The 27,001-nt window shown below is 37.7% G+C and overlaps 1 long non-coding RNA gene across 1 annotated transcript; it reads left to right on the top strand.

Moving 5' to 3' along the window:
• Window positions 1–16,516: 16,516 nt before the first annotated feature.
• Window positions 16,517–26,089, top strand: LOC122482226. Its single transcript, XR_006297037.1, has 2 exons — window positions 16,517–16,759; window positions 17,004–26,089. It is a non-coding gene; the product is annotated as an uncharacterized LOC122482226 (long non-coding RNA).
• The last annotated feature ends 912 nt before the right edge of the window (window positions 26,090–27,001 follow it).

Genomic DNA, 27,001 nt, shown 5'->3' with positions numbered 1-27,001 from the left:
GTAAAAAATCACATAGAAGGATTGATGGTAAAAAAAAATGAATGCCCCCCTCTTTCTACCATCCTCTTCTCCAGTCCCATTTTCCAAGGGAGACCATTGTTAGTAGTTTAACATGTAACAAAATTTTTAGATGACTTTGTTCTTACCCTAGTGGTAAAAGAAGAAAATGTCCTCTGGTCAGATGATGTGGTCTTATGTGTCAAGAAATATGTGTTTGAGAAGTCCAGGGCAGAAACTTCATACTCTGCACAGCTTCCAAGTCATCCATCTCCCAGCATCCTCTAGTTGTTCTTCTGCATTCATGGTGTAACTCACTTCACTACATCCACTTCTGTGTCCCTACAATAAATTTGATGTTTTATCACATGCCCTGCTTCAAACACTTTTATGGCATCCCCTGGCTAGGATAAAGGCCATATTTAATCTGCATGATCTCATCCCAACCCAGCCTCTCCAGCCTCATCTTAATAACACTCCCTTTTGTTCTTTGCATTCTGCCACACTGACTGCCTTAGTTTCTTGGTAAATGCAATTTTCCCTCCCTTAAAATTTATTCCCATCCATTCCCCATTGTGCCCTTTAGTTAGCTTCTAGTCGGCTTTCAGAACTTAGTGCAAATGCACTTCCTCAAGGGAAACCTTTCTTGAAAGATTAGGAAAGGTTCGGTTTTTAAAATTTTGTCATCTTTGCTTGTTTAATATAGACCCTTGTTTAAACTAGACCCTTCAATATATATAGGATGGCTGACACCTAGTTGGAGCTTTTCCTTATTTATTGAGTGGATTAATCCTTCCTTCCTGTACCACCCTAGTCTTACCCACTGTTCCCTTTATTCTGGATAGTATGTTTCCCAACCAGTTGTCTCTATATATCTCTTCCAAAGTCTTTGCTGGCTTCTAAAACCTATTCATTCTGGATCTTAGTGAGTTGACAAATATAAATCTGATTATGTCTTTTATAAAAGTTTCTGAGGGTGTTCTATTGCACTTAGGAAAAAATACAAACTCTTTTCAAGCTCTAAAATTCTGCCCTGGGTACATTTCTGTTCACCACTTAACTTTTTATCCTAACTTCTTTCTGTTCCAGCCTTCATGTAAGCTGGTGGCCCTGCCTGAAACAGTTTTCTCTCTGCCTGTCCCCACCCCTGCCTCCGCAAACAGAACATTTAACTCCCACTCATCCTTCAGATCTCAGATTAAAATTAAACATTTCCTCAGAGAGGCCACAATGCCTATCTTTATTTCTTTTAACTTCCATGTTACTTTATTATCTGTCTCCCCAAAACCTTTCTTTAGACTATCACAAAGCTTATGCACCATTGTGTCCTCTCTACCTGGCACATGGTCTTAATTGAATGAAAGAGTAAACTAATTTCTTGGTCAGTTGTAGCTAGAGAGGAAAAAAAAAAAAAGTTCAATATCAACTTCACTAAAACCGAAGTATTTTTTTGGCACGCAATCTTCGGCATTTGAGTGGACCATTTAATTAATAATAAATGGGCTACATTTTGTAGATCGATTCACTCAGCTGATAAGGGTTTTACTTGGAGGCAGCTTCATCCTGGCTGGCATACTGTGCAAAAGACACAGCCTTGTTCTAAGTAAAATGTTCTGTGGGGGGCCATATTAAGGTTTTTATAGGACCAAGTGGTGACTGATAACTATATATCCCCAAATGTTTCAAGCCAAGATTGTCTTTTTCCATATCATGTCATTCCATGGAATTTGGGACCAGATGCTCTTTGATACTCAAAAGGATGCCAACATTCTTTTAGGCTCAGTGAGGACCAAAAGGAAGTAGAATTAAGTTTAAAAATGTAGGCAGACTACTTGGTTGTCACAGTCCTGGAGATAGCTATTTGTATTTATTGGGTGGGGCCACAGATGCTAAATGTCTTAAAAGTACGGGGTCCTGCACAACAAAGGATTGCCCTGCCTGATTTGTCAATTATACCCCTGCTGGGAAGCATGAAAAGAGACTCAGTTTCTTGAATACCAGGGAGAAAGGCATCCATTAGACTGCCGCCAACTCAGTGAAGCCAGGCATAGTTTTCCATTCGGGCACGACTGTGGCAGTTTCTTAGAATATTTTTTGTAACAAAACATATAATTAGCCAAATACAAGTTTGGTAGCTAAGCCCCATGTATCTAGTTCTCCCCCCCCCCCCCCCCGCCACGTATCTAGTTTTAATCTGCTCCAGAAAACATTATACTTTAGTCAACCCTTAATTATCTGATATCCAACTCCTGTCACAAACCTGGCTGAGACATGCAGGAAGGTAAGCATACGAAGTGATAATACTCTATTCCTTGGGAATGAGTCTAGATTCTTTCTATCCCTGAAGCTAGGGCACTGTAGAAAACCACTCTATTGTGAATAGCTTCCTTTAATTCTTCATAAAAATGCTTTCATAGAACCATCACTTAGTATCCTCTTGACTTTTGTTAAGAACTGATAGAAATAAAAATGAACCAAAAGCGTTTCAACTTTTATAAAAATTCTGGTGAAAGTAGTATGTAATATCTAGTGCTTCTTATCAAAATATTCTTAATTTGGTATTAGGAAAAATTTGTGTCTCCTGATACATGCTAATATTAGCTAACAGAACTAAGTAGTCTCTTTCCCCTTTACTTGGTGGCTGGGAAACTCAGAACAAAACTTTGTGCTCAATTAGATTAATTGCTTTTAGCCTAGGTTTTTGTGTATGTAACCTTTTAAGTAGTAGTCTCATGTTTTGTTGTGTATTTTAGGTAGAATTTACATGCAGTAAAATGCACATGTGTTCGATGAGTGTTGACCATTTTCTATGACTGTGTTAACAACGATCCGAACATTTTCATCATCCCGGGAAGTTCACTTGTGCCCCTTTGCACTCAGTACCCACTCCTGTTGCAACTGTTTTCTGGCTTCTATGCCCATAGATGAGTTTTTGGCTGTTCTTGAACTTTGTTTGAATGGGATCATAGAATATATATATAATCTTTTTGTCTAGCTTTTTTCACTCAACATTGTTGACATTGTGCTGTTGCATGAATCAGTAGTTCTTTTTAATTACTGAGTATAGGGGCGCCTGGGTGGCTCAGTCGATTAAGCATCCAACTTCGGCTCAGGTGGTGATCTCACAGTTCGTGAGTTTGAGCACCGCATCAGGCTCTGTGCTGACAGCTTAGAGCCTGGAGCCTGCTTTGGATTCTGTGTCTCCCTCTCTCTCTGCTCCTCCCCTGCTCGTGCTCTGTCTCTTCTTCAAAAATAAATAAAAAACATTTAAAAAAATTAATTACTGAGTAGCATTGCACTTAAATATACTTCAATTTATCAGTTTCTCTGCATATTGATACTTCAGTTTCCAGTATTTGGCTATTTTGAATAAAGTTGCTTTTTTTTTTTTTAATTTTTTTTAACGTTTATTTATTTTTGAGACAAAGAGAGACAGAGCATGAACAGGGGAGGGTCAGAGACAGGGAGACACAGAATCTGAAACAGGCTCCAGGCTCTGAGCTGTCAGCACAGAGCCTGACGCGGGGCTCAAACTCACGGACCGCGAGATCATGACCTGAGCCGAAGTTGGCCGCTTAACCGACTGAGCCACCCAGGCACCCCATGAATAAAGTTGCTTTGAACATTTGTGTACAGTTCTTGATGGACAGATCATGTTTAAAAATATTTAATGATTTTATTGTGAAAGCATCTTCAGTGTAAACTTCATATCTTTATGAAAGGAGTTGGTAAAGTGTAATAAATACGTGGAAATATAGCCGCCCCCTAGGATTAGATTTATAGTCATTAACTTAAAACACTAAAAACAGCTTCTAAATATTAGTTTCCCATTGTTTTAGAATTGAAGGCCAGGTCAAATATGTAACTTACTCTTCAAATAAACTGCAAATTGGATACCTTCTCATTTAAATCCCTTCTAAGGTATAGGTTGCTATCTTCAAATCCCCATTTTTTTTTGTCCAATAGTCACACCAAACTTAACATATTCAAAGCCAAATTTAATTTTCTTCCCCAGACCTAACTCTCCCATGGTTTCCTCATCTCAACTGTTTTTCATTTGTTCAGCCTAAAAATGTGGACTTGTCCTTGATTCCTCTGTTTTGTAAACGTCGCATTGCACCCATCAGCAAATCTGGTGCACTCTGCCTTCAGAATGCAGATTATCAGCGCTTCAGCCACTTCCCACTCTCTCTAATGCTAACATACTAGTCAAAGCCACTATTCTCTCTTGCTTGAATGGGTGCCATAGCTTCCTAACTCACCTTCCTGCTCCCATCTTTGGCCCCAAGAGCCTATTCTAAACAGGGGAGGGATCCTTTTTCAATCTCAGTCACATCAGGTCACCCTGCTCAAAACCCGACACTCATTCAAAATAAAAGCCAAAGTTCTTACAATGGTCTACAAAGCCATAAGTCATCTGGCCTCCCAGAACCTCTCCTCACATCATCTCTGACCACTCTTGCCCTTTCCTGCCCCTCTGCAATCACATGGCTGCCTCACTTACCTTTGCACGACCAAGAGCAATCCTGCCTCAGCCATTGCACTTGGTGTTTCTGGGCCGGGAACCCCATTCTCCTCCAGCCCCCACATACATCTCAGGTCACACTGCCTTACTTTATTCTTACCTCTACTCACTGTCCCTTCATTCAGTAGGTCTTCCTTGATCATCTTTGGTCACCCCCAAAGTTGGCAGTGTCTGTATTGTATTCTTACTTACAAGAATACAATTACTTACTCACCCAAGCCAGACCTTGAAGACTGCTTCACGTCTGAGGATGGGCAGAAATGATGGCTAGAACTTGGCTCAAGATTCCAGAAACAGCTAATACTCAATGTAAAGAATAGCAAGGAAGTGATTGAGGTCACTTTTCTTTTTTTTATTTTTTTATTTTTTTTTATTTTTGGGACAGAGAGAGACAGAGCATGAACGGGGGAGGGGCAGAGAGAGAGGGAGACACAGAATCGGAAACAGGCTCCAAGCTCCGAGCCATCAGCCCAGAGCCCGACGCGGGGCTCGAACTCACGGACCGCGAGATCGTGACCTGGCTGAAGTCGGACGCCTAACCGACTGCGCCACCCAGGCGCCCCGAGGACACTTTTCTCATAGTCTCCCTGGTTTTCTCATGGAGGCTCCTCTGGAGTTTGAAGGTCTCCACAGCCCACATGGAGTGAGATGTCCATTAGATAGAGAAGCATAGAGCTGTGGGCTCTGCCTCATCCCTTCACTCCCCTGCAGCCACTCAGCAACCAGAAACAACCTGTACTGTCTTATTCTGCTGCACAGTGAACCTGATCAACAAGGCCTTATAGCTGGGTGTCCTTGTGCTGTTGACAACCTCCCATTATCTGTGTCTGCACTCCACTGGGGTCTAAGAGTTTGCAGTCTTTCCCTTTATAGGCCACCTTGGCTATAGCTTATCACAATGCCTTATTTTCTCTATGGCCCTTATCACCAATTGACCTATTATATATTTATCTTTTGTACTTGTTTATTGTCTGTCTCTCCAAGTAAAATGTAAGTTCCCTGAGAACACAGACTTTACTCTTTCTGTTCATGCTGTATTCCTAGTACCTAGAATAGCACCTGACACATGGTAAATACTTAGTAAATATTTACTGAGTTAATTTTGCTCAATATATTTAACATGGGTTTATGTAGTTCCTTCTAAAAAATAGGCAGCATTGTATAGATTTCAGTGGCTGCTAATGTCAAATCACTCCAAACCTCCCTTTTTGCTTTTCTCTTTCCTTTTCATTTCAGAGTCTTATTTAGGGGTTGGAATGACCATGGGAATCAAGTTGCATATACCCCAGGTTTGGTACTAGTTTTGTTGCCGTGTTACAGGAAGCTGGGAATTGTGTCTTTGGTAGCCAGGGTAGAAGAAAGTCTATTATTTTAATGTCTCAAGTTCAAATTCCCTCTAATATAGGGATCCCTTGAATGTGATAATGTTGAGTCACATTGGAGAATAAAAGATGGCAAAGACTGTATTGGAATTCAGACTGATTCACAAGTAAAGACCTCTTGGAAATAACATTCTGAGAAAGGTCCTTCGTGTTTGAAAATCTGCAAGTTTTGGGATCTGGATGATGTGAGTGGTACAGAGACTTGAAACGGAAATTGTAGGGGTGCCTGGTGGCTCAGTTGGTTAAGCATCCGACTCTTCAGGTCATGATCTCACAGTTCATGGGTTCAAGCCCCTCATCAGGCTCTGTGCTGACAGAGCCTGCTTGGGATTCTGACTCCCTTTCTCTCTGCCCCTCTGCTATTTGCTATCTCTCTAAGAAAATAAATGAAAATAAACTTAAAAAAATTTTTAAATGGAAATTGTAGCTTCTTCTCATTGATTCATTCCAATAAATATTTTATCAAATGTCTAGAATATCAGATACCTCAAATATGTAATCCTAATTGTGATCTATTTTTTTTCAAAAAGTCAACATTGTTTCTATAGTAAGATATTTTCTGCTCAATGACCCAGAAAATCCCACTCCTGGTTGTCAGTAAGTAATATTCATTGAATACCCATGTGTGCAGATTACAGCATTAACTTCTACCCTAAAGGAGTTTGCAATTTCTGTCTGCTCAAGGGGCTTGGTTGAAAGGAAATTAATAAATAAGCTTGACTCTATAAGACTCATTGCTTCCAACGGAAGAAAGGATGTTGACTACTAAAACTTTTATAAGTCACCTCTTTTTGTAATATGGAAGCAACTAAAATTTGTTTTTCATATTTTGAGAGGATATTTGATACACTATCGAACTGATACTATGTTTGAGGGTGGGGCTTATACCTGGGAGGGTTGTGAATCTTGTATCACCTTCCCCAAATACTCAAAAGACCATGGTCAGGAAGATGGTTATTGGGAGAACAAGGGCATTACACAGCACATTCTGGTCAAGAATAATAAATAAGGAAAACAGTAATCAGCTTTTAAAGAAGACATGTATATATAAAAACAATCTGCAAAGTCAAAGTAATTTGCAGAAACTTCCTAGTTTCACCATTGAGATGCCTCTTGTCAATACTATTTACTTAAAACAGTCTAAGACAAGGTGCAACCTATTGATCAGTTTCTCATAATCAATTCTTAGCCAGAAAATATAAGGACCCTTCTGTGAGTTCTACCTTACCAGAAGCCATGGGCTTCCTGGAATGACTTAGAAATCTCAGATCTGACAATGATTTTGAAACACAATTTTCAATATTATTGACCCACCCAGCCATTCCTAGATGTACAAATTATATGGCCACATGGCATGTGACCAGAACAGAGGACCAGGCAGAGAGCACAGCAAGAAGAACAGGAAAAGAAGAGACACTTTTGCCCATTGACCATTACCTTTGTATTTTTTATAAGATCACATTTTTGAATTTTTATTATGGAAAATTTTGAACATAGACACAAAAATAGAACAATACTCAATAAATGCACATGAACCCATCAATCAGCTTTACCCATCAGCAACATTTTGTCTTTCTCAAGTATCCATCCCCTCTTGTATTGTATTATTTATTTTATTTTTATTTCTGCTGGAATATTTTAAAGCAGCTCTCAGACATATCATTTCACCCTTAATTAGTGCAGTACACATCTCTCTTTTTAAAGCAAAATCACAATACTGTTATCCCCATCCTAAACAAAATTAACATTAATTCCTTTTATGATCTAATAATAAATTATTATTTATTAGACCTCTAAATCCATGTTCATATTTCCTCAGTTGGCTCAAAATGGCTTTAGTATAGTTGGTATGTTTGAACTGGGATTCAGGCAAGGTATGCCCCTTGCATTTGGTTGCTATATCCCTTAAGTCTATTTTAATTTATGAATTCATTTCCCCTTCTCCATCCTTCTGCCATTTACTGATTGAAAAGTTGGGTCATGTGTCCTGTAGAATTTCCCAAATTTTGAATTGTGCTGATTGAGTTTCTATGATGTCACTTAAAATTTTTCTCTATCCCCTGTATTTTTTGTAAACTGATAGATCTGGAGGAGGAATTCAATTCAGGTGATTGATTGATTGAGGCAAGAATACTCATTGGATGTGCTCTAAGCTTTCTATTGCATCACATTAATAGGAAGTGATATTAAGCTTGATTAATGGGTTTGCTAGGTTTATATCATTTTATTTAAAATTCTTAATTATGAATATAATACACTCACTATGGAAAAATTAAAAAAATACAGATAGCAATCAAGAAGAAAATAAAAAGTAAGAGTATGCCTACATTCCAAAGAAGACTACTATTTGTATTTGGTGTACGTCTTTCCCAGTTTCTTCTGTTTTGGTTGAAACTTTCTCTTTTTGCTCCCTAATTGGACTTATGCTGCCTTTAAAAATATAATCCAGTAAGCCCATTCACTAATAAATATTTGGGTGCCTATTACATTTTTGTGATAATAGAAAGAAGAAAAGGAGGAAGGGTACAATTTGAGCCTCTGCTATCAAGCTGTTGCTGTTATATTATTTTTTACTTATCTTCACAATGACTGTGTGAGAGGTATTCTATTCCCATTTTATGAAAGAGGAAATAAAGACTCAGACCTCTTGGAATCTTTAACTTTGAGTCCTAAGAGTCTTGAAGTCTTTTGGTTACATCTGAAGTCCTGGCATTCATTTTCTTCCTGAATTTGGGGGGTAACTATCAAACAGGACCATTCTATCTAGTCAGTTAAGAATGTACTTGATGGTCATGAAAAAACTTTAAAGTTGCTTAAAAGGCTTGAGAGATTTTATTTGATAAGTAGCAAGGCAAACTCATTTAGGTGTTTGAAAATAAAGTACGGAATGTTGTGCATTTTTCAGAGATTAAGAAAGTTTTGCATGTTTCCTATGTTTTACTTCATCTTTACTGTTTATCTTTTGTAGTACTGGCAGTTAGTCTTTAACTTAAAATAGGTAAAGGAGTGAAAAAGGACAAAAATCTGATGCAAGAGTTTGGATTTTGGGTTATCTATAAATCCTTTGACATCAATTCTTAATTGCATGAGTTAATTCAAAGAAGTACAGAATTTTATTTATTATTTATTTTTAAAAATTTTTATCTAAATCCAAGTTAGTTAACATATAGTGTAATAATGGTTTCAGGAGTAGAATTTAGTGATTCATCATTTACATATAACACCCAGTGCTCATCCCAACAAATGTTCTCCTTAATGCCCTTCACCATTTAGCCCATCCCCCCACCCAACACCTTTCCAGCACCTCTGTTTATTCTCTGTATTTAATAGTCTCTTATGGTTTGCCTCCCTGTTTTTTTCTTATTTTAACTTGCCTTCCCCCATGTTCATCTGTTTCGTTTCATAAATGCCACATATGAGTGAGACCATATGATTTTTGTCTTTCTCTGATTTTGCTTAGCATAATACATTCTAGCTCCATCCATGTTGCAAATGGCAAGATTTCATTCTTTTTGAGTGCCAAGTAGTATTCCATTGCTTATATATACCACATCTCTTTTATCTGTTCGTGTTGATGGACATTTGTGTTTCCATAATTTGGCTATTGTTGATAGTGCTGCTATAAACATTGAGGAAACACAGTATTTTAGAACTGGAAGGTGTCTTAAAGATCATCTTCTGGAACATTTTCAATATATAATGAAGAGTCTACAGCCCCAGTGGGTTCAGTGCCTTTCCTCAGGTAACTCAACTACTTTGACATCAAGGTATGAGTTGAACTCAACATCTTTAACCTTCAGTTGTATATTGCCTTTGTGTGAATTTAACCTATTTTAACAATTTTTCCCCTCTATGAACAGAAGGAAATGTTTAAACAATCTTTTCATTACACTTAGGGTGGCCACTAATTTTACCAGACTCAGAAGCACGTCCTAGTGTTGTAAAACATATGCCAAGAATGGTTTCTTACTATTATGAAAGCTGAGGGCCAGGATACAAAGGGCCCTGTCTTTAGACAGGGAGAGAAAACACGTTTGAAATAAACGGTGATTATATTTTCTAGACTGTCTTTAATCCTCTTCAGGAAAAGTTTAAATAAATGTATGGTTTAGAACCACTGAATAGTTTAATTCCAAAATAAAGGTAGAAGAGTAATAAGCTTGATTGTAATATTACTGATCGTGCTTTTTTAAAAGTAGAAATATTTGCATATAGAAAAGTAGAAATATGTAAAACTCATTTGGGAAAATTGAAGCAAAATCTTTCATCATGCTAACTTAAAATGCAAACATAAAAGTTGGAAATAAATGGCAGGAAAGAGCTGAGTAATAAGCCCTTGGGACAATGGTTTGAAGCAGCTAGATAATGTGTTTAGTATCCAGTTTCCTACCATTTTGTATAAACATTGCCTCTCCGTTTCCTTCGTGGATAAATTTAACCTAAAAATCAGTCTCAGTGTCTCCAGTGCTGTCCTGTTTGTAGGGCAATAATCAGTCCACAGGTTTTTGACAGTTTGTGGCTTACAGGATATCCTTCAGCAGACAGACATGTGCATTAGTCATCCATTTTCTGATGATATTTCTGGACTGCATACAGGGACTGATGGTGCCATGTGGTACATGGCTATTTATTCTGGTTTTTAAGCAATTGGAATGCAGGGAACTATTTAGTTCCATGGTACTTGACAGAAGGGAACAGATTTGCTAGACAAGGTTGAAAACAAGCATGTCATTGTAGGCTGAGAATAAATTGGCATAAATGTAGTATCCTTCCTATATGCATAGCCACTAGTAAAGAATAGTATCAGGTGCCATTAACATTCAAACCAAAGTTTTTAAAAAATACACAATGGAGGAAAGGGAGCTTTGAAGTACCCATCAATTAACTTCACAATTACCAACTCATAACCAGTCCAGTTTGTCCCTATCTACTTCCCAACCCTGACTATGGTAAAGCAAATTCCAGACATCAAATTATTTTATCACAAATATTTTAACATTTATCTCTAAAAGACAGGAGTCTTTTTTAAAAAAGACAACCACACTACCATATCACAACTGGAAAATGGACAAAAAAAACTTAATTCATTAAACATACACTTGCTATTGAAATTTTCTGGGGTCTCATAAATGTTTTTTTCTTTATTTTGAAGTTTATATGTTTGGATCAGTATCCACACATTGCAATTGGCTGTTTGTTAATTTTTTTTTAATTTAAAAAATTGTTTTAATTTACTTGTGGTAAAATACACGTAAGGTTTACTATCTTAACCATTTTTACATGTATAGTTTAGTAGTGCTAGGTACCTTCACACTATTGTACAATCATCACCACTACCTATCTCCAGAACTCTTTGTATATTGCAAAACTGAAACTTTATGTCCGTTAAACAACAATTTCCCACCACCCATTCCCTAGACCCTTGGCAATCACCGTTCTACTTTGTCTCCTTGAATTTGGTCACTCTAGGTACCTCGTTACTAGTGCAATCATATAGTATATATCGTTTTGTGACTGGCTTATTGCACTCAGCAATAATGTTCTCAAAATTTATCCATGCTGTAGCATGTGTCAGAATTTCATTCATTTTTAAGGTTGAATAATAATTTTATTCTATGTGCGTACCACATTTTGTTTATCTAGTCATCTGTTGTTGGACACTTGGGTTCCTTCCACCTCTTGGCTGTTTTGAGTAATGCTTCTATAATGTGCATATACAAGTATATTTTTGAGACCTGCTTTCAATTCCTCTGGATGTGTACCCGGAAATGGTATTACTAGATCCTATGGTAATTCTATTTTTATTTTACCTTTATAAGGAAGCACCACACCATTTTCCTTAACGGTGTGCCATTTTACATTCCCAGCAACAGTGCACAAGAGTTCCAGTTTCTCACATCTTTGCCAACTCTTGTTATTTTCGGTTATTCATGAGTTTTTCTTTGTTTTAATAGTAGCCATACTAATGGGTATGAGGTGGTATCTCATTGTAATTTTGATTTGCATTTCCCTAATGACTAGTGGCGAGCGTCTTTTCATGTGTTTCTTGGCCATTTGTATATCTTCTTTGGAGAGATGTCTATTCAAATCCTTTTGCCCATTTAAAAAAATATATATATTTTTTAATGTTTATTCCTGAAAGAGAGAGACAGAGACAGAGCATGAGCAGTAAAGGACAGAGAGAAAGGGAGACACAGAATCCGAAGCAGGCTCCAGGCTCTGAGCTGTCAGCACAGAGCCCGATGCGGGGCCCAAACCCACGGACAGCGAGATCATGACCTGAGCCGAAGTCAGACACACAACTGACCGAGCCACCCAGGTGCCCCCTTTTGCCCATTTTTTAAACCGGTTTTTTGTTTTTAGGTTATAGGAGTTCTTTATATGTTCTGAACGTTAACTCTTTATCATATAACAATTTGCAAATATTTTCTCCCATTCCATGGACTAACTTCTCAATATAATTGTGTCTTGATGCACTGTTTTAAATTTTGATGTGGTCCAATTTTCCTATTTTTACTTTTGTGGTCTGTGCTTTTGGTATTATATCCAACATATCACTGCCAAATCCAATGTCATGAAGCTTTTCCCATATGTTTTCTTCTAAGCACTTAAAAAATTTATTTATTATTTTTATTTTGGAGAGAGAGCACATGCACGAGCTGGGAAGTGGGGTAGAGGGAGAGAAAAAGAGTGAGAGAGAGAGAAAATCTTGGACAGGCTGCATGTTCACCACAGAGCCCAATGTAGGGCTTGATCCCACGACCCTGTGAATATCACCTGAGCTGAAATGAAGAGTTGAACGCTTAACTGACTGAGCCACCCAAGCACCCCTCTTCTAAGCATTTTATACTTTGAGCTCTTACGTTTGGTGTTTGAACCATCTTTAGTTAGTTTTTGTATATGGTGTGAAGTAAGACTTTTACATGTTTTAATCTATAAGTTCTTCCCTTTTTTTTCTCTCCCCCACCCACTTATTTTTTCCTTGCAATTTATTGAAGACACTGGGTTATTTTTCTTGAAGACTGGCTTTTGTTAACTGCATCCTTGTGGTTTTACTTAACAGATTCTTCTGTTTCTCTTCCTTGCATTTTCTCTAAACTGGTAGCTGACTCTAAAGGTGTAGTTTGATTTTGGCTCAATGTTTTTGGCAACAAACTTCATAGGTATTATAGGCACATCAGGAAGTACATATCTGGTTGTCTTTTTGTTGTGATGTTAACCATCACTGAACAATAATTATTTGTATCCATTCATAAGGGTTATAAACAAGTGATATTCTAATTCACTCATTCTCTCTTCCCTTATTTACTGGAAAAATTCTGAATGGTGAAACTTCTCATTATCAACTAACTAATATCTTAGTTTATAAGTTCATATAAGAAAAATAACACAAATATTAGATTCTTATTCTTTTAATTTTTTTTTTCAACTTTTTTTATTTATTTTTGGGACAGAGAGAGACAGAGCATGAACGGGGGAGGGGCAGAGAGAGAGGGAGACACAGAATCGGAAACAGGCTCCAGGCTCTGAGCCATCAGCCCAGAGCCCGACGCGGGGCTCGAACTCACGGACCGCGAGATCGTGACCTGGTGAAGTCGGACGCTTAACCGACTGCGCCACCCAGGCGCCCCAGATTCTTATTCTTAATTTAACAATTTTCAAAATAATGAGTTGTTTCCCTAGTATTCTCCAATAGTGACAAATGCACCTTTTTTTGTTTGTTTTATTATAAACCTATCATGAACTTACTATGAAAAAATGTTTTATGTACTTCATTTGTTATTAATTTCATATGTGCTCACATTGTCCCGTTTTTTCTTTTTTTTTAATTTTTTTTAATGTTTTATTTATTTTTGAGACCGAGAGAGACAGAGCATGAACGGGGGAGGGGCAGAGAGAGAGGGAGACACAGAATCCGAAGCAGGCTCCAGGCTCCGAGCTGTCACACAGAGCCCGTCGCGGGGCTCGAACTCACCTAGTGTGAGATCATGACCTGAGCTGAAGTCGGACGCTCAACCGACTGAGCCACCCAAGCGCCCCTGTCCCATCTTTTCTACTGGGAGCCTCTTCAGTTTAACTCTTGACTCCTTTTGAAATAATCATTAATCTTTGATCTTTGATAGCCTTCTTGCAATCTGAAATGACAAGCTATCCCAGGCTTGTTTTTAACATTTTCTTCTCCAGATCAGGAATCAGCCAATTTCTGAGGAGCTCTGATTCATTTTCCTGAGAAATGATATGTAGAGATTACAACTTGGGGCATAAGATATATTCGTTGCTATTGGGTTTGCCATTATTTCTAGACCTTTTCAATGGACTGATAAATATATATCATATATATGCCATATGTATGCACATATATATATATATGCACACATACAACATATATATGTGTGTATATACACATGCTCGGTATCTTTTCAATGGACTGATAAATATATATCATATATATGCCATATGTATGCACATATATATATATGCACACATACAACATATATATGTGTGTATATACACATGCTATATATGGTAAATATATGCCATATGTATGCACATATATATATATATGCACACATACAACATATATATGTGTGTATATACACATGCTCTATGTGTATAAATATGCATATATTTGTATACAGTCAGTCTAATATAAAAGATAACAAAACATTAATTCATTTTGATACTGCCAATGCAGGAGTTAGTTTTATTTAACTTAATTGATCTTACATCTGTAGACCTTTCTCCCATGCTTCACTTTATTGTCACGATGCATACACACCTCAGCATAACAATAGCAACACTGCTGTCCACAATACAATTACTGAAAACAGTTTACAAAATATTTTCTTAGTTCACTTGTCCTTAAAGTGTATCTTACTAAGAATGTACAGTTAAATTGCTGAATTTGTCTAACTTTTAAGTAATAGCTTTGTTGAGATGTAATTCATAGATCATACAATTCACACACATCATAAAATTCAGTGGTTTTTTTTAATTTTTAAAAAAAATTTTTTTAACGTTTGTTTATTTTTGAGACAGACAGAGACAGAGCATGAACAGGGGAGGGTCAGAGAGAGAGGGAGACACAGAATCTGAAAGAGGCTCCAGGCTCTGAGCTGTCAGTACAGAGCCTGACGCGGGGCTGGAACTCATGGACCGCGAGATCATGACCTGAGCCGAAGTCGGACGCTTAACCGACTGAGCCACCCAGGCGCCCCAAAATTCAGTGGTTTTTTTTAGCATATTCACAGTTGTGCAGCCATTGTGGCAAAACAATGAATTTTAGAACATTTTCATTATGCCAGAAGGAAATCGTATACATATTAGCAGTCAGTCCTCATTTTCCCCCAACTGCCCTCCCAGCCATAGGCAAATACCAATCTACTTTCCATCTCTATGGATTTGTCTAATCTGTATATTTACATAATGGAATCATGTAATATGTGTCATTTTGTGTCTGACTTCTTCACTCAGCATAATGTTTTCAAAGTTCATCCATGTTGTATCTATTCATTCCTTTCTATTACTCAATACTATTACGTGGTATGGTTATACAAAATTTTATGTATCTGTTCACCAGTTGATAGACATTTGGGTTGTTTCCACTTTTGCCTTTGATGAATAATGCTTCTATGAACATTTGTGTATACAGTTTTACATAAACATATGTTTTCATTTCCCTAAGGTATAAGGTTTTGGGTTTTGCATAAACATATGTTTTCATTTCCCTTGGGTATATACCTAGGAGTTGAATTTCTGGGCCATGGGGTAACTATGTTTAACTTTCTGAGGAACTGCCAGGATGTTATCCAAAGCAGCTGTACCATTTTATATTTCCACCAGCATTGTAGTGGGTTCCAGTTTCTCCATACCCTCCCTAACACTTGTTATTTTCTGACTTTTTGATTACAGGCATCTTAGTGATATCTTAGTCTGGTTTTGATTTGTATTTCTCTTGTGGCTAATGTATGGTTTAAGTTTCATGTGCTCTTTTGCCAATATCTGAAGGTGGGACATTAGGCTTTGATTTCAGATTTTTCTTTTTTTTTTAATATAGGCATTTAAAGCTATACATTCCCTCTAATCATAGCTTCTGCTGCATCCCATAAATTTTGGTATGAGTTTTCATTTTCATTCATTTTAAGGTATTTTCTAATTTTTCTTATGATTTCTTATTTGGCTTATATATATAGATTATATATGTATACATATTATATATGTTATGTATGTATGATTTCTTTGATGAGTGTTGTTTAATTTTAATATCTTCAATTTCTTTCTGTACTGATTTCTATTTTCATTCCATTATGGTTGGAGAACATAGTTTGTGTGATTTCAATCATTCTAAATTTAATGAGTTTGTATTATGGCCTAGAATACGATCTGTTCTGAAGAATGTTCCATGTGATCTGGAGAAGAATATGCGTTCTCTTGCTGGGATGGATTCTATAGATGTGTTAGAACTCGTTGGTTTAGGGGCAACTGGGTAGCTCAGTTGGTTGAGCGTCCAACTCTTGATTTCAACTCGGGTCATGATCCCAGGATCCTGGGTTTGAGCCCTGCATCAGGCTCTGTGCTAAACATGGAGCCTGCTAAGATTCTCTCCCCCTTTCCCTATGCCCCTCCCCTGCTTGTGTGCATGTGCATGCCCTCTTTCTCTCTAAAAAAGAAAAAAAGAATGAGTTGGTTTGTAGAGTTCTTCCAGTCTTCTGTTTCCATGCTATCTAGTTGTTCTGTTTATACTGAAAAGTGGGGTATTGAAGATTCCAACTATTATTGAATTGGCTATTTCTCCCTATAATTGTTTCAGTTTTTGCTTCATGAATTTTGGGGCTCTACGATTAGAAACATGCAGGTTAGGGGCGCCTGGGTGGCGCAGTAGGTTAAGCGTCCGACTTCAGCCAGGTCACGATCTCGCGGTCGGTGAGTTCGAGCCCGCGTCAGGCTCTGGGCTGATGGCTCGGAGCCTGGAGCCTGTTTCCGATTCTGTGTCTCCCTCTCTCTGCCCCTCCCCCGTTCATGCTCTGTCTCTCTCTGTCCCAAAAATAAATAAACGTTGAAAAAAAAAATTAAAAAAAAAAAAAAAAAGAAACATGCAGGTTAACAGTTACTAAATCTTCCTAATACATTGACCCTTTTATCATTACAAAATTGTTCTTTTTATCAATACTAAATAATTTTGGTTAAAGTCTCTTTTGTCTGATATTAATATAGCCACTCCAGTTTTCCTATGGTTGTGGTTTGCATGATATAGCTTTTTCCATCCTTTTCCTTTCAGCCTATTTGTATCTTGAACTGAAAGTGTCCTGTGCACAGGGAATTGTTACATTTTGATTTTTATCCGATCTGACAGTCTCTGCCTTTGACTAGTTTAATCCATTCACATTTAGTATCATTATTGGGTATAGTTGGATTTACATCTGGCATTTTCTTTTTGTTTTCTATACATCTAATGTCTTTTTTTTCTTCCTCCCTTCCTCTTTTATTGCTGTCTTTTGCATTAATTGGAATTTTCTAGGGTAACATTTTAATTCCTTTAATATTTTTTGCTGTCTATTTTTGCATTATTTTCTAGTAGTAGCTCTAGTGTTTACACATCTTGTTAGAATCTACTTCAAATATGCGCTAGCTTATTTCTGGTTCTATAAAGTATATAAAGATATAAAACATTACTCCTATCAAGTTTGATTTGTTCTCCCATCTGGGCTAATATTATTAAACATTTATTTTGTATGTTACAAATTCAATTGTACATTGTTATAATCATTACTTTGTATATAGTTTTATGTCTCTTAGAGAATCTCTCTTTTACTATTTCTGGTTCTTTTCATTTGTTCCTGTGGATTCAAGTTCCACCTGGTGTCATTTCTTTACTCCCATACAGCTTTGCTCCTACCCACCTCCTCTGTGATGTTACTGTCAAGTTTATTATATTTCTGTATGTTATATACACAACAGTATATTTATATACATATTGTTTTATTAAATTACTTTTAACTCAGTTAAAATGGAAAGGAGATAATATGTTTACTGGTACTTTTTGTTTTTCTTTGTGGATTTTAATTGCTGTCTGTTGTCACTTGCTTTCAGCCTGAAGACAGTCCTTAGTATTTCTTGTATGGTGGTCTGTTAGCAAGGAATTCTCTCTGTTATTTCTCTAGAAATGTCATTAATCCATCTCCATATTTGAAAGATAATTTTGCTGGATATAAGACCCTAGGTTGACACTTTTGTCTTTTCAGCACTTTGAATATGTCATCCCACTACTCTCTGGCTTTTAATCAGCTGTTAATCTTACTGAGATTCTCTTGTATGTGCTGAGTCATTTTTTTTTGCTGCCTTCAAGATTTTCTCTGTTTTTGGCTTTCAGCATTTTGATGTGTCTGGGTGTGTGGGTCTCTTTGCATTTATCCTACTAGAGTTCATTCTGGAAAACTTGTTAAAACACAGACCACCCCAGAGTTTTTGATCAAGTAGGTCTGAGGTGGGACCTGAGAATTTGCATTTCTAATAATCCCCAAGTAATGCTAATGCTGCTGATTCAGGACTATACTTTGAAAATCACTGCCATATAGTTTTGAAGAGTTAGAAAAATTTGGTAAATTAAAAACATTTTTTAAATGTTTATTTATTTTGAGAGGGAGAGAGAGAGAGAAAGCGAGCGCGAGTGAGCACTAGTGGGTAGGGGGCAGAAAGAGAGGGGGAGAGAGAATACCAAGCCGGCTCATGCTGTCAGCATAGAGCCCAGTGTGGGGCTCGATTTCAACAAACTGTGAGATAATGACCTGAGCCAAAATCAAGAGTTGGATACTTACCCAACTGAGCCACCCAGGGACCCTCCAAATTGGGTAATTTTATCAAATTAAAAAATAAATTAACATGTGCTATTACTTCAATTGTACTAAGATTTATTTTAAATAAGGGATGTGTAATCTTAAAATCAAACACAGAAATATACAATTGATAGATGTATCCTACTATAATGCATGTACTTATGCTATTTGTCAGACAATCATGTAGCTGCAAATCAATTTATGGTCCTTTATCTCCCTCTAGCTTCTAATTAAAATTTTGCAGGCTGGACATCTGCCCCCCCGCCCCATCCCCCCAAAAAAAGCAATTACAGAGATTCTTAAAATTTAGCACTGACTTATGGGGTCGAAAGCTAAATGAAAGGCCATTTAAATACATAAATATAAAAGCTGACTCAAATGTGGTACATAGTAGGGTTCCTTCCTTGAAGGAACCCCCAGAGAAGGAAATTGGACAGAGGAAGTCATTGTCTCAATACTCCATCCCCCTTCTTGGTTTTAAATCTGATTGAGCCCTCAGTAACAACCTGAGTAACAACCTCAGTAACAAGTGGAATGTTAAAAAAGTGTTGATCCCTTTTCTAGATTTTGGGTTTTATAGATTTTGGGTCTTTTATTTTTCAAAACACCTGGTGTTAAAAGTGGTTAATTCAGTTGAATCTAGAGGGTAGGCTATGGAGGATTGAAACTGTGTTGTGTTGATTATTGACCTTTGCTCAGAGTGTTCTGTAGTACTCCTCTCTTCTTTTTAAACAGACTGCACTTGCCACTTGCTTCTGCCTATGATACCTCCTTTCCATGCTGTCAGTTCTTGCTTCTTGCTGGGACTTATGCTATCTGCCAACTCCTAGGTTTCTCCTGGGTGAAACTGTGGAGAATCTAATCACATATCTAGGCACCCTACATGCTGGAAAAACTCTGTTGGCACAAAGAAAAGACTTGTCCACAGGCTCCATAGTTTTGACATAAGGCTTCCTGATCTGCCAATAGCTAAACCCTAGAGAGAGCCCTGAGCAGTTGAATACTCCCAGATTCCTTTATTTAGCTAACAGGTGGCCCTGTATCTTACAGCGGTGGCCAGAGTCTCACATACAATCAATCTTCTGTTGGAGTGAAAGGAACATTGTTGGCTTCCTATAAACATAACTAGAGCCCCTGATGGAACCCTTTACTTAGGTTCCTCAGGAGTTCAGTGATCCACCAGAACTGATAAACAGTCCATAGTTTCATTCACCAGCATTCTATAACTTCCATCTCCTTCACCCAAACAGAGGTTGGCACAAACTTTGCCATGTGACTAATTTCAGGAGTAATTAATGGATCCCATCCACAGCAGTGGCAGTAACTCCCCGAACTCAACCAAGCAATGAAACCAGGTAGAGTGAAAGTTTGACATCAGTTCAAGTTTCCTTTATTTTGGGATCTCAAGTACTCAAGACTGACATCCCTACGCCTCCATCTCCGAGGATTCTATCCTCTAAACCTGACACCCAGGAGCGAATCAGTGCAGCCCAGCATCCTCACCCATAGGGGGCCCAGCTTTGTCTCTATCAAATGGTTTCAGCTCCACCCGCAGGGGTCTCTGTCTTATTTCTGGCCATTTGATCTTAAGCACTGTGTTCCCTACAATCCTTAACCAGAACTCTTGCATCTCACACAGTTCATCAGAGATTTGGGTGCAGCAGTGGATGGACGTCGTCGTCCTGAAAGACCCCCTGCTAGTGAGTACAAGGGCTGACCCGGTGGCAGGGGGCTCTCCTGAAGAGCTTTCTCCTGGTGAGGCCCATCCTCCAGATCTTGGGGTTGGAGGTCCAGATGAGAGAACATGAGGATATTCTTACCACATCATGCAGACATGCAGTGGCCTCCTAACTGGTCTCCTCCTGTCCATGTTTTCCTCTTTTCAATTCTCCACACGGCAGTCAGGAAATCTCATGGTGGCTTTCTTTTATTGAAAGCCCTTCCCTGTCTCACCTGTATGCCCTTGTCCTTGCCAGTCTTTCCAGTCCCACCTCGTGCCACCTTCCTCCTGTGCTGTGTTCCAATTTTTTTTTTTTTTTTAGTTCCTCACATTTATTGCTCCCTCCTGCTTGAGCTTTTCCACATGCCGTTTTCTTTGACTTTTCAACGTATTAATTCCCACTCATCTTTTTGAGCTCAGTTCAAATGTCATCTCTTCAGGGAAGCTGTCCTTGAGTCCCCCATTACTCCCTTTGTAGCTCTACATCAATTCCTTCCTAGTTTGTAATTTTATATCTGAGCAATATTTCTGTCTACCTCCCAATCAGCTTGTAAGCTTCATGAAGGCAGAGTTTATGTCTATAAAGGTTTCCCCTGGATCCCTGAGTACCCGCATGGTAGAGGCTTGATAAATATTTACTAGATGAATAAATTCACGAAAATAAACATGGAAAATTACTACTATCAGAGACTCCACCAGATGGTGAGTAGATGTAGTTCCATGACCTCATGCACTTTCAGTGGTTCTGTCACATGTGTGACAGCTAAGAAATTTTTCATTCTATGTGACACAAATTCGATATGACAGCTGCAGGAGTGGGTGCCTGGATTCTTGTCCAGTTTCTCCTCCCTCGGTCTCTCTCTTCTTCCTTCTAGCTCACCCAAAATACTCACTAGACAAGTGTGGACACATACACATACACACACATGCACATACATACACACACACAACTTTCCCATAGCATATGAATGGCAAATTCTGGCTTCTTGAATTCTAAAAAATGTTTTTTCCTACATTATTTATTTAGTGAGATCTGTTAGTTGGCTTTGTTCTGTTAAAAACAATAATATCAATCAGAAAATAACATAACCTTTCTTTAAGATTCACACATTTCTTAAAAATCTCATTTCCTAGAGATCTTAATAGAAACTTTACACCACTTGGAATTATTTCCTAAGAGTACATTTTTCACTCAAACTCTTTTCTGGCCACTTAACTTTTCACTTCGTCTAGATTTTTTTTTTTTTTCCTAAAAAGATCATAAGGTACTTGAGGGGAGAGTCTATGGATCTTCTAGTTTATACTCTCCCCAACCTATATCTGTGCATAAAAAGTATTTAACAAAATTCTTTCAATTGTTTCCAGAAAGAGAATTTAAGTTGAAGAGGAAAAGAAAATGAAGTTATTACAAAATTGTATATTCTATAATTATATTTCATGTCCTATGACAAAGGAAAATGAAGACTGTAGGCAAGAAGGTAAATCTGTATTCTAGTTGGTTGAGGTAAAAGCCATGGTAACTGTGAAAGTAAGTTACTGTTAATAACCAGAAAGAAGACAAATTCACAAATTATCATTTTCATGGAAAATTATTATTGCAAACTTCTCTGGATTAAACAGTCCTTGAGGCTTAAACATTCTATTATGGCCAACTTTAACCCTTATATATGATTAACACTCTTTTTACTATCCCACTGAATTTCATAAACCCACGAGGAGGATTCAGAGTGTAAGCAATCATGTAGAAGAATGTAATGTGAATCAGAAGAACTTCCTGACTTCAGACTATAGATTCTCTGGGTTGAGAAGAAAGGTCAAGTCCAGATGGCAAATGAACAAGAGGAGAACTAACCTTGGTGGGTCACTGAAGAGGGAACTGGTCTTGCCCCACTGGGGAGGAGCAAACTAACAGAAGCACCATGTAAGTTTGCAGGAACCGAGAAGAGAGATGATCTCAATGTTTTCTTAAATAGAAACTCAAGAAAACCCAAGATCTCAGAGACTTAAAGGGCTGTGTGGCCGATATGAGTCAGGGGCAGCTTACAGAGTCTCATGTGTCACAATGTGACCTGCAAGCAGGCAGATGGTTCTGTGGCCTGAGTGACCCAGGAGATGGGGTCTTAGATAGCACCCCACAGTTTCCAAGCCTGCCAGTTTCTCAGCCTGGCAGTGGAATGAAAATTTGTGTACCCTACAGTCTGTATAGAAGTTGAAAAGGTGGTTGTCAAACCTGCAGGGACCTTTTTAATGGAATCATGAAGATGGTGCAGCAGTCAGACCTATATGTCCAGTGAACAAACATGAAACATGATGATGGGTGGCTGAATGAAATCCAAGGTGACAGCAGACAGTTAAGGACCAGACGGCACATCTCCCACTGCTTTAACACTCCACAAGCACCCCAGAAATTAAATGTATCCCTTTGGTATATATTGACTAAATTAAAATTTTTACCACTTAGAGGCCAGGGGCTCTAAATAGAAAATCAGAGGAAGATAAAGTTACTATTTCTTACACAGCTGAGTTTGTGAGCTGAAAGTGAAACCAATACACAAACCTCTTTAGAAATGCTAATGTTCTGCATTCACATATTATTATGTGAACAAAGTATTTCTTTGATTAATAGCATCCCTTCCCCTAGTTTTGAACTAACGGGAGAATATAGCGTACTTGGGTGAAGAAGAAAGGTGGGAGGATTGTTGTCAAAGGATTCTCTTTCTAATGGGAAGAGAAGGAGGAGAACATTAAGAGAAAAGGAAAGAAAAGCAGACAGATGAATAACCAACATCTCCTCTGTTCTCATTTCGATATTCATACTGAATTAATGGGACTTTCTGTTTTTCTAGCATACTCACAAAGGATACTTTAGACTACTGAAGATGCAGTGTTATCAGAGGTGTGGAAAAACAATGGTAGGTTTAATAACTCAACCCAGGTTTAATTTCTAGCTTTGCCATTTCATGCAGGTGTGACTTTGGACAATACCTTAACCTATTTGAACTTCAGTTTCTTCAACTGTAAGAAAGGTTTAACACATCCCATTGAATTACTGAGAGAATTGAGTCAGTGTACATGAAAGAGATTAGTAAATGGTAAAAAAAAAAACCAACAGCAATGCACAATGTAGGTCATTTTGTGGTAAAGGAGACTATGGGGAGAGATAAAACAGGTGGAGAAGGCACATGGGGGTGAAAGGTGCTATTCTGGAGTCTTTGAACAAACAGTTCAACACAAGGACATTAGGCTTACTGGAAGAAAGTAGTCCAGAAGAGAAAAATGAGGAAAGGAGTTTTATGGGCATTAAAGACAGACCCAGATATCCTGACTGGAAGTCTAATAATTACAGCATCAAACTCTGTTTATTTATGCTTAGTTGTAGAGTCTCTTGCTCATTTACCTTAGAGATCTACTTACAATTAGTATTAGGTACCTTGCCCTGTACTTAGAATTCCAGAACAGGGCAATCACTACTCACACTTTCAATATAAGAAATCACTGGAAATTGGGAGGGGCATGAGGGGATGGGCAAAATGGGTGAAGGGGAGATACAGACTTCCAGTTATAGAATGAATAAGTAGGGGAATAAAGGGTACAACACAGAGACTATAGTCAATGGTATTGTAATAGTGTTGTAGGTTGACAGATGTGGCTACACTTGTGGTGAGCACAGCATAATGTATAAGCTCATCAGATCACTATGTTGTACATCTGAAACTAATGTAAAATTGTGTGTTAACTACACTTCAATTTAAAAACAGAGAGAGAGAGAGAGAGAAACCACAGTAATTGGGGCTTTAGGAACTGATAGTTAACCTTTCAACCGCTAGAAATCCTTCTTAGTTATTGTTCTTACCATGAAAACCCCTGGATACTAATTCAGCTAGTTTTTTTTCTGACATCTCTGAAAGTTTCACACTTCTGTGCAAAAATCTTTGTCAGTACTCTTTGAAAACTGGGAATTAGGAAGTAGGCTTTAAATTTAGCTTCAGATGACATACAGAAAAGTCTGAAGTAGCAGCAATCTTCCTGATTTAATACAGGGTTGGCATCCTTTAGTTGTGAAATGAGATGAAAATCCCATTCCCCAGAATTCTTTTGAAGTAGTGTTTGGTGGGAATATTTTGTTATGCTACTTAGGGTGTGGATGATATCTCAAAAAGATAGCTAGCACGTAATGGTCACTAGAATGTCTTCTCAGGAGTGTAGGCCTGACCAACTAGAGCCTTCTGGGTTTCACAGAACATTTTGATGGGTTTATGATTGTGACTTTTGGTGTAGAAACCAACAAGAGGTACATGTTTTGTATAAATAGAGAGGAAACATAATTGAAGTGGGAGAGAAAGAGATACCTTGTATAAAACTGCAGAGCCAACAAAGGTAGGGCAGTATTGGAGAAGGAGAATTAAAGAGAGATCTCTGGTACTGGGGAGCCAAAGGTGGATGTTGAAGAACAGATATAGTAAGGGGATTCCCACAAATGTTTTATTTTGAAAAATACCAAAACTTTAGGAAGTTGCAAGAATAGTATAATAAACACTAGTATACCTCTTACATATACATACACATGTATATGGAAGGACAGAGAACATACTTTTATAAATGCGTGTATTCACATTTTATATATAGATAGGCAGATAAAAAAGTAGATACAGAGAGGGGTGCCTGTGCAGCTCAGTTGGTTAAGCGTTTGACTCTTGATTTCAGCTCAGGTCATGATCTTACAGTTGGGGAATTCCAGCCCCACATTGCCCTTAATGTGCGGAGCCTGCTTGGGATTCTCTCTCTCTCCCTCTATCTGTGTCTCTCCATCCTGTCTCTTCTCTCTCCCTCCCACCCTCTCTCTCTCTCAAAAATAAATAAACTTTTAAAAAGTAGATACAGAGAGAAATGTGTGTGTGTGTGTGTGTGTGTGTGTGTGTATTTTTTTCCTGAACCATGTGAAAGTTGTTTGTAGACATGAAACTTTACCACTAAATACTTCAATATGTGTCTTCTGAGAACAAGGCCATTCTCCTATATGACTACAATACAATTATCCCACTCAGGAACTTAAACTTGATACAATACAATATCTAATATTTAGTACATATTCAATTTCCCTGATTGTCCCAATAATATCCTTATAAATCTCCAATGTAAAGGGGATTTTAAAATTGTTTACCATGTTTGGCATAAATGCCTTTTCCATTTTCCCAACAAAATCATCAAAAACAACTACATTTTCATTAATATTTTTTGCAAGTCATTTCTACAGGGGAACTTGTAGATGTCCCACGTCCAGATTGGCAATAAATGAAAATAGAAATAATAGCAGCTGCCAGAAGAGAGATTGGTTGATACTGATCACATTTGAAGCAACTGTTTGGGGGAGAGGAGCTTTGTAGAGACAGTAAGTAATGGAGACATTTAAAACCACTTATTCAGTTCCTTGTATCCTGCCCCTTTTCTTCCTACCCATGTTTTAAATCTGTTCTCTCTTAGTTGTTAGTATGTGATAAGTGTTTCCCAGATCCTACCATGATACATTCAGCTTGCTCTCATAGATATTTTGTAAAAAACAGATGCTATTTTTAGAGCAGTTTTATATATACAGAAAAAAAAACAAGAAAACAGTACAGAGAGTTCCCATACATCCCCTCTCCCTCTACACACAATTTCCCCTATTAACATCTTACATTAGTATAGTATGTTGATTACAACTGATGAACCAATATTCACAAATTATTATTAATGACATCCACACTTTATTCAGATTTCCATAGTTTTTAACCTAATGTCCTTTCTGTTCCAAGATCCCACCTAGGAATCAGAATTACATTTAGTTGTTATTTCCCCTTAGGCTCCTTAGACTGTGACCGTTTCTCAAACTTTTCTTGTTTTTGATGTCCTTGACAGTTTTGAACTCATAGGTCTTTTGATAATTTAATCTCCATACATTGCTTGGCAGAGCACCACAACAGATACTATTTTGAATTAAGTACAATCTTTGATAATTGGTGAAAATAAATCCTGTTTGAAGTAGCTGCATGATAAAGATGATAAAGTTATTTTAGCGGCCTTGCTTGTATTAGGTCATATTATGACTACTTATTGATTAAATATGGGATAAAAAGTTCACAGCATTCATTGGGTGGCATGGTCTTATTTGTGTGGATTGAGTCAATGGAACCCCAGGCACAAAGATCAATTGAGAGAGAACCATTCAGAAGGTGCCTTTTCCTCTGGGGCCTTGTGTTCTTACAGACTACACAAGGCAGATGTTTTATGCTTTTCTCTCGGGGGTAATTTGGCTTGAGACATGCTACTATCCTTTACCAAGCAAGTATTTCTCTTGTCCTTTTAACTTTTTTTTAATTAAAGTACAATTTACAAATAGTGATAAGCACAGATCTTATGTACACAGTTGGAGGTGTTCTGACAAATGCATTCACCTGTGTAATCCACACCTTATCAAGAGAGAGAATATGTTCATCACCACAGAAAGTTATCTCATGCCTTTACCAAGTAAATGCCTGCCCTTAATCCCCAGAGGCAACCACTGGTT

Source organism: Prionailurus bengalensis, chromosome A1 (genome assembly GCF_016509475.1).
Source record: "Prionailurus bengalensis isolate Pbe53 chromosome A1, Fcat_Pben_1.1_paternal_pri, whole genome shotgun sequence".
NCBI lineage: Eukaryota > Metazoa > Chordata > Mammalia > Carnivora > Felidae > Prionailurus > Prionailurus bengalensis.
Note: the sequence above shows the minus strand (reverse complement) of the source record. Positions and strands in the feature narration are given on the sequence as shown.